The sequence below is a fragment of the Colossoma macropomum genome, unplaced genomic scaffold (genome assembly GCF_904425465.1).
Source record: "Colossoma macropomum unplaced genomic scaffold, Colossoma_macropomum, whole genome shotgun sequence".
Classification (NCBI taxonomy): domain Eukaryota; kingdom Metazoa; phylum Chordata; class Actinopteri; order Characiformes; family Serrasalmidae; genus Colossoma; species Colossoma macropomum.
The window spans coordinates 13,183,121-13,191,837 of NW_023494807.1; positions in this window are offsets into that span (position 1 = coordinate 13,183,121).

Sequence of the window (8,717 nt, forward strand, 5' to 3'; positions counted from 1 at the left end):
GATTCAATTGAGATTCAATTGTGGTAACAGCAAAGAGACTACACAATGAACTGCTGTGATCTGACCACAGACTGGACTGCCTGCTATGTTATACCTCTGTGCAAGACACTACGCTAAGGTCATTCAGAGTGACTTTGACTTCTTAAGATGTTCAGGTATGAAGCACGCACACTATAGGCAAACATACAAGATAGATGTGAAATATAAACATGAGAGTTTATGAGAATAATTAACAGATCAATGTGCAGAGCTCTCTAGTTGACTTTTTTAGCGGTTGAGTGAGGAATGAATAGTAGTTAAAAGGTTTTATACTGTGTTGACAACACATTACCTGTTTCAACCAGTATAAGAAGATTCACTGTTAACTATCACATGATAATGTAACATAATTCAGAAACCAACTGGTACTTAGGCTGTATCATGTTACATTAACTGTATGAGTAGCTTACCTTGCCTTTAGCTGGGTTTTGGTAGAGACAAACTCTGATGCTTCTGCAGTAATCACTGAGGAAGACCATGAAGTAAGAGAAAAAAAAAACAGACAAGCAGAAAAGTAAATAAAATAAATGTGCAAATATTATCAGATTCAGTAGTTATAGTAGCAGTTTCTGTATTTCAGAAAACATTTTCATGCCTGCTGTGGCAACTTGCTTTAGCATATGATGATTAGGTTTAGGTGTTCAAGTTTGCTGTGTTGTTTTTCATCGCCTTTGTACATCTCAGCTGTCTGATTTTAACATACTAATTATGTTATCTTCACCGGGCACATGTTGTGTCTGTGGTGAGCCCATGCTTTATTCTGATGTGTGCTGTTTGTTAGTGAAGGGAAATGTTTCATTTATATGAATGGAACATTCTGGTTGATGTCAGTTGACACAGTCTTGCTGTTTTGTATCAGGATGGAGGTGCTAGAAAAAGTATAATGCTGACTGCCAAGTTGGCCTACCCACTTTTTTACAGGCCTACTCACAAATGTATTTCTGCCTACAGGAGATGAGGCTTAGGGACATAGCGCTGTGCTACGGAAGACTGCATAAAATGACAAATAACATTAACTGCTAGTTTTAGGCTGGGATGCCAATTTAACCTCAGCATCTAAAAACCTTTGGAGGTTTATCCTCTGCCAAATGTCCCCACCACATCAACATGTTCATGCAATGTAGATAAACACACACAGAGAGTCAACAACAACAACTTTTTTCAATCAAATGTCTCTTGGCTATGCTAACAGCTTAATATGTGGCCCACCACATGCCAGGAAGAGAGATATCATTATTTGATGTGCTGAATAAAACATTTGTCCACTAGAATTAACTGAGAATGTGATAATTGTGACATTTATTTTCTCATAAATGGCCGTTCCCACCTGACCGGGCTCTCCATGGACGCCTGTTCATCCCGGGCACACTCCAGGCCACAGCGCTTTGAAGGAGAAAAAGCATTTTGGCTGGCATTTTCAACGCTGAATGACTTGTCCAGCCACTTTGTCTCTCTGATGAATTGAGGGTCCATTGTCATATAAAGAGCAGCCGGTCTCTGCGGAGGCCACAGTGACTGTCCGGGGGGCCAAGCACTCATTAGCAGACGAACTGTGAAGAGAACAGGGCAGGATAATTGTCTTTAAATAGCAGGGCTTTCTTTCACTAAATCCATCTCTCTCTTTCACCAGCAAAAAAAAATCACACTAGTTCTCACTACAAAGTCTGTTTATGTGTCATGAATGCATAATTTTCATAGACATTGAATCATTTGTGTGGATTTCTCCATAGTGTGATAGATCCTTTAAACATTTTCATTGCAGCATTAATCCAAATAGCAGTGGCTGTTAAAACCTCAGGATAAATCTAGGCCTGAAATAAAAGAGGTCATATATTAAACCATCACCAACCCAACTGCTAAACCAAAACACAAGAGAGACCTAGACAAGGTGGCAAAGATTGACTTTCATTTTCTATCTTTGTTTTACTCAACTTGATTTAGCCATCTTAAATTTAATATGTTCAGGAAAAGCACTGCTTGGGTGTTGATGGTGAGCCAATATCCCAGTAATAAAACAGCTCATACAAGAATGTAATGAATTAAAAACATATTATAGTCTTTTTTTTTTTTAAATATAATGCCACATATCAATAATAATATATTTATGTTTTATTATGGATGCCTGGACATATAGAATAATTAGGATAAATGCATAAGCATTATTAATTGTAATCTACAGAACCTGCATAACACTAAATGCAGTGATATACACTTATGTTACAGGTTGTATAGTTCATTGCTTACTATTCATATACATGTACTCTTATGATACATTATGTACACCATGTGGACACCTTCTGCAAAATACAGAAAACATGGAACAGCCTTGTTCAGTTGTTATGCTTCTAAGCTGTGGAACTCAATTCCACCTTTTATTAGACAGTGAAGCTCAGTGTTCACTTTTAAGAAGCATCTAAAAACATATCTCTTTAACGTCTTGTGGTATTTATCTTTTAATTTGATCTGTGTCGTTTTCTTATTCTAATTCTTATTCTAAATTAATGCTTATAATATCTAGTATAACTGTTTAGTTTATCACCTGTCTCAGGTGCCACCGGCATGAAAAGTGCTACATTAATAAAAATGTATTGTTATATTATTATGATTATTATTATCCCTAAAATTGGACTATAACCTTTATGTTATGTGAATGTTCTTTGAACTTTAAAGGGTTCTTTACATTAACACATCTCTTTTTTAATCGTGGTTATTTTGGGTAACCAAAATGGGTCTTCTATAGCAAGAGAATGGTTAGTGGCACATTTTTCGTAGTCTACATACTTTATACACATCACATTTATTCACACTCATGGACACTCCAAATGTTTGTGTTATTATTCATGTAGACTTGAATAACAACATGGTCTACATGAAGCCTTGATAAAGATTTCATTTTCCAGGCAAAATAAATGCTTGTCTCAGATGGAAAATAAATTTTAATAAAAGTCTAAAGACTAATACACAAATATTCCTGGAGAAATGTATGTATTTTTGTATGCCAAATTTTATGCTTGAATTTTTTTTTTATTTTGGCCAAAAAACAATAACAAAAACAATATTTCATACGAAGAATACACTCCAGGGCAAAAAAATAGCCGAGCCCAAAATATAATAGTTTTTTCTGATTATTTTGGCCTGGTCAGAGTCCAGATTTAAACCCTGGGAAGAATATTTGGTCTCACACTAATTAAAAAATTAAAACTAGCTCTGCAAAGTTTTTCAAATGTTTGGAACCATCAATGCTGATTGGAAAAATACTGACTCTTCTTTCTGTAAAAAATTGTCTGCAAATTTACAAATTTGCACAAAAAACTTCAACATTTAAACACATCAAAGGGAAAAGCTATCCCATATTACCTTACTTACTCTATTTGTTTAGTGATGGTTGTTAAAGACCATGAAAAGCTTAATGTTTTGTGATTTTGGGCTTGGCCATTTTTTTTGTTTTTTTGTTTTTTTTTTGCCCAGGAGTGTACATACAGTGGAGTCCAAAATTCTGAAACCACATTGATTTTTTTTTCATTTAAACCTGAAAATAAACAACAGAAAGTTTTATAATCTTGAACATTTTAAAAATTCAAACTAAAATACAAAATAAATATTCAAACTTATCTACTATTTGGTCACTATTCAAATGTAAGCAAATTTGTGATACTGGTCATGTTAAAGCCACTGTAAAAAAGGTCAGATTTTTTTTGCACAAACTTGTGGAGTACATGCCAGCTCAAGTGCAGCTGTCACAAAAGCAAAAGAGGGATATACTGTAAAAATTCTTAAACATACAAAATAAGAAATTCATGTGAATATTTAAAGATTATACTTTTCACTCAAGTTATTATGCTGATGGAATCATTTGTAATCACAACTTATATTAAATTATGAATGAATGTAAAATAGAAGTGTTTTCACCAGTTGTATATGGCATACATATAATACATGAGATGCTTTAAAAATATGTGTGCTAAATATGTTTAATTGTGTCATTTTGTATTTAAATATACGCCAATATATGCTAATACATGGCAATATATTGAAATACATGCACATATGTAGATTAAATATAGGTAATACTGTGTTTTTTATATTTACATACGTTTCAAACATGCACAGAAATATATTACAAACTTGACACATATTTTGACAAATATATGGAAATATATTTTCTTTGGACATGGGATAACTATAATCAAATATAACATTCCAGAATTATTTTATTCAACTGCATTGAAAGTTAGAATCGATCATTTTTTACATTTTTAAGCCACACCAGATTGTCACCTCACCATTTTCATTGCTGAAGTGGAACAAGAATCTGATGAATATGGGTGGTCTTGATGTGATGTGGCTCTGGATGGAACATATAGTTGGAACATTAGCTAATTCACAAGTTTGTTTTTTTGCAACTGTGAGTGACAAGCAGTGTGATATTCACTGAGGAGCAGTTCCTCCATTTAGTTTTTCTCAATAAGAGAATACCAGCGCTAACCTGTTGTTTTCTATTGGCTCACACTTCCAGGGGGCTGATGTTCACTTAGATGAGTGGTGCCCGTAAGGAGGTCAAATTGCCATGTAGTGTTGTAGTCCAGTCTCGTAAATTAATGATGTCTTGTCTTGACAACATTTGGACCCAGTCATGTCTCAGATTTGGAGTAAGGAACTTGTTCTCGAGACCAGCCGAGTGTGATGCCTTTGCACAAGTTAAATGGAACATGGAATCTTTATTGAATATTACCAGAACCTTCAAACAGAATATAACAGTCCCATCTCTGCATGTTTCAGTAAAATCTGTTCACTGCCAGTTGAAGACCGCGTTGATTCTTTCCATCACGGCCGTCTATCTGAGTATTTGTTTATTGATTTTTTGGTTCTAAAGTTCAAACATAAGACTGTTATTATTTCTGTATTACTTCATGTAAAAATAAAAATAAATGTATGTTGTTTGGTTTATATTCAGTTCACTTTAGGTAGTGATTCTAAATAAGGTTTAGAGAAGAAGGGAGAAAGAATAACCTCACCATCATTTGCTTCTGAAAGTTACAATGCAAATTTGGACCATAATATTGTAATAACCAATAATATATTTAGGCTATATATTATATAAAGTTGTATTTTACAAAATATAAAATATAATATTATGTATTAATAAATTTTATGTATAATTACAACATACTTGCTCTGTTTCTGTCTGTGTCTGCCTTTACCTTCCCTCGTGTATCTCGTCATGTGCCTTTGTTGTTGTTGTTTTTGTTTCTGTCTCCTCCCCTGTCCTGCCTTCTTGTTATCTGTCTCACCTGTGCGTTTTCTGTCTTTTTTTCCCCCCTTTCATTAGTCCCAAGTGTTTCTTGTTTCTTAGTGTATTTATAACGCTGTGTTTGCTCAATCCCTTTGTCTTGCAGTGCCTATGTGACCCCTTTGTTCTTGTTGCGTGTTTCTAGCTTTCATTTGTCTCGTTTTGGGTTTTAGTTTGTCTTCCTTTGTGATTAGTTTTGTTTTACTCCTGTTTGTTTTCCCTTTGTTCTTCTGTTTCACAATGGACATTTCCACTACTTACCTCAGCTACTGATTTAAATAAAAACTTGAACTTGCCACACCATCTCTATCATTTCAATAACGAATGTATAATGAACTACAAATTAATTTCAGGTTTTTTTGGCCTTTCTCCTTTTTTTTTATAACCTCAAAAAATCATAATCTAGTAAATCGTTCTTGTTTTGATCTCGTCACTCCTGGTCTTGGTCTTGACTCAGACTTGATGTGTCCTGGTCTCAACCTTGACTCTGACTCGCCTCTAGTGGTTTAGACTACAACACTAGAGCAATGTTTTAGCCAAGGGCCAAAAAGTAAAAATTAAATAAAGAAGGTCCTTTTCAAATCGAGTTTTTAAAAATGTATTTTAGAACTTTACACATTATTTTGTTACTAAACACTTCAAAAATACAATTTTGAAAGGAAAACAGATTATAAAGAGCTATATGAAGTATACAAGTACCTCTCATTTGGTGAGTAGGTTGGGGTTGGTAGGCCAAATCAAACACCCTTACCAGCCAACATTGACCAGCGGGCCACAGTTTAGGCAGCCCTGACCTGGATAAACTCGCCATTAAATAAAATTAACTACTATTGGAAGCGAAATTCTTTTTTCATGTTTTTGTGTCCTTTTTTTGCTTTTTTACCAGACAAATTTCAGCATTTCTATTAAAGTGGCTAGTGAGCCTACTGTAAGAACCCACAGCCCATTACTAGTTTTCCTGTTTTCTTTTTGACCTTGTTGACCTCACATTTATTCAAATGACAATCAAATAATAAAGACCAGTTTATCCAACAGCATACATTTGCCATTCAAGTAGCAGAAAAGAAAAATATTCCCATTACCTTTTCCACAAAGATCATACCTATCTTTAATTATCCATAAAACATTACTAATTATTCATAATTCATCAGGCGCTATCACACTGATATTTGATTGCTTCACCTATCTTTCCGTTGACTTCATTTGGAAAAGCCGCCATCGCTTGCTGCCTAAAGAGCGTGTTAAATATTTTGTGTTGATTACCAAAGTTCTTCGGCTTTTGTCTAAATGACAGAATCTGCAAATATAATTAGCGTAGCGGTGATAGCGGTGTGTGTGTGTGTGTGTCTGTGTGTGTGTGTGTGTGTGTGTGTATGTGTGTGTGTGTGTGTATGTGTTTTCTGTCCTCTGGCGCGACTCTTTCTCTAATTGGCTTCAGGAGCTCATAACCTTGATCTTTCCCCTAGATACAACATTTATCTTCTTCATAAAATTCATGCAAATTTCCAAGCCTTGCAAAGAAAAGAAACACATGGTAAAAACATTATTTTATTCTACTTCTGATTAGTTTGAGTAATTAATTACAGAGAAGAAGTCTTCAGAGGATTCACTGACCCTGAGGCTTTCTCACTAAACTCCTTTTGTCTTGTCGTTGAATAAAAATATGAGTACATTCAATACAATGCCTAAAAACATACAAATCAATGCATTTTACTAACATAGATGTGACTGAGTAAAAAGGGCCTGTTACTAGGGCTAGATATGTTAAAAAAAAATCTATTTAGTTACAGCAGTGGGGAACCCTCAAAGCCTTCTAGGCTATCAAGAGAAGACCTAATAATTTCTGGGAACTAAAAGATATTTCTGTAATTTCTAGTCCATTTTATTAAAAAGAATCATGCTTGTATTTATATACTATAAGTATTACAGTACTGCTCATGTTTCCTTGTTAAGTTCTGGATGGAAACAAAAGGGTTATTTTCTTGACCCATGTTGTGGAAAATTGGCCAATCAGAAATTAGTTTTTCTCTGTGGTATCTTGGCAGATATAGCTAGACGGGCTCTTCTATTGGTTAGCACTTCAAGAGCTGAACTGAAGTCCTAATGTGCTAACCATTAGCTTCATTACAAAGTGACAGAGAACTTAATCAAATAGGCAGGACCAATTTCATGAAAAAATGTCACTGAAAGAATCACTGTAAAACTGTTACAAGGTAAAATATATGCTAATGTGTCACAAGCTTCAAATAAAATGTTCAGTAGAAGCTTTAAATGTCTAAATAACCCATATGGATACTAGCAGAAATTAGTATTATTGTAAAAGTGGATTTTTCCTCATGTTTTGACCAGGTTTTGAGATTTAAGGTTTGAATTAAGGCCTAGCTATAATAGTCATGGTTCATCACTGAAGAACAGATACCTTGACTCTGATACCCACAATTCCTAAATGATATCTTTTTGATAATGCAAAGAATTTGAAGAATTTCCCTGTGATTAATAATGTGATCTATCTATCTATCTATCTATCTATCTATCTATCTATCTATCTATCTATCTATCTATCTATCTATCAAAAATGAAATACTAAAAGGAACACTTTCAGAGTATATAATCTCAGATTTATATCAAATGAACACCTGTAACTAAAACCATTCATTCAATTCAGTTTACAGCACAATTTACAATGAATTAAAACATAACAGATATGTAATGAATCTTACTCACATTTTTCTTGGAGAAGAAAATTTAAGCTTTGTTTGATTCTAGCCCATGACTCTGTGTACATGTAGACATCTCTGAGATGCAGTGCATGCAGAACAGTGCATTGTGTCATTTCAGCCAAAAAGGTAAGTAACTAGCCAAATTAGACATTTAGAGTGACATAAAATGACCAAAAAAGCAATAAAACATTAATCATGGTTATTATAAACAGTGCAGGTGTCTCTTGAGCAGATCAAACTAGAAGTAGAACTGTAAGTTCAGTTGGCTCATGTTCAGTTCTTGTGCAGTGGGAAAACATCCTCATTAAGGGAATGCTTCTTCTTTAAATTATGGAATGAAATGTGTGACTGGAGCAAGTCCATGATTATATGATAAAAAGTAACCACACAAAGTCATGAAGTTAAATAGTTGTAGCTGTGTTTTTCCAAATACTACATCAAGCATTTGAATTCACATTTTGAATTACTTAGCATTCTGAGTAGAGATTCTCCATTAACAGGAGAATGCAGTGCAGGACTAGACTAGGCTGGGTTTAGTCTAGGTTTGGGCTTAATCTGGCTCAAATGTGAAACAAATGTGTGATTTCTCTCCTAACTCAGTCTTCCATCTGTAGCAGTGAGTGAAGCAGGCCTGGGCTTAGTGACAATAGAGCAGGACTTTGAGTAAT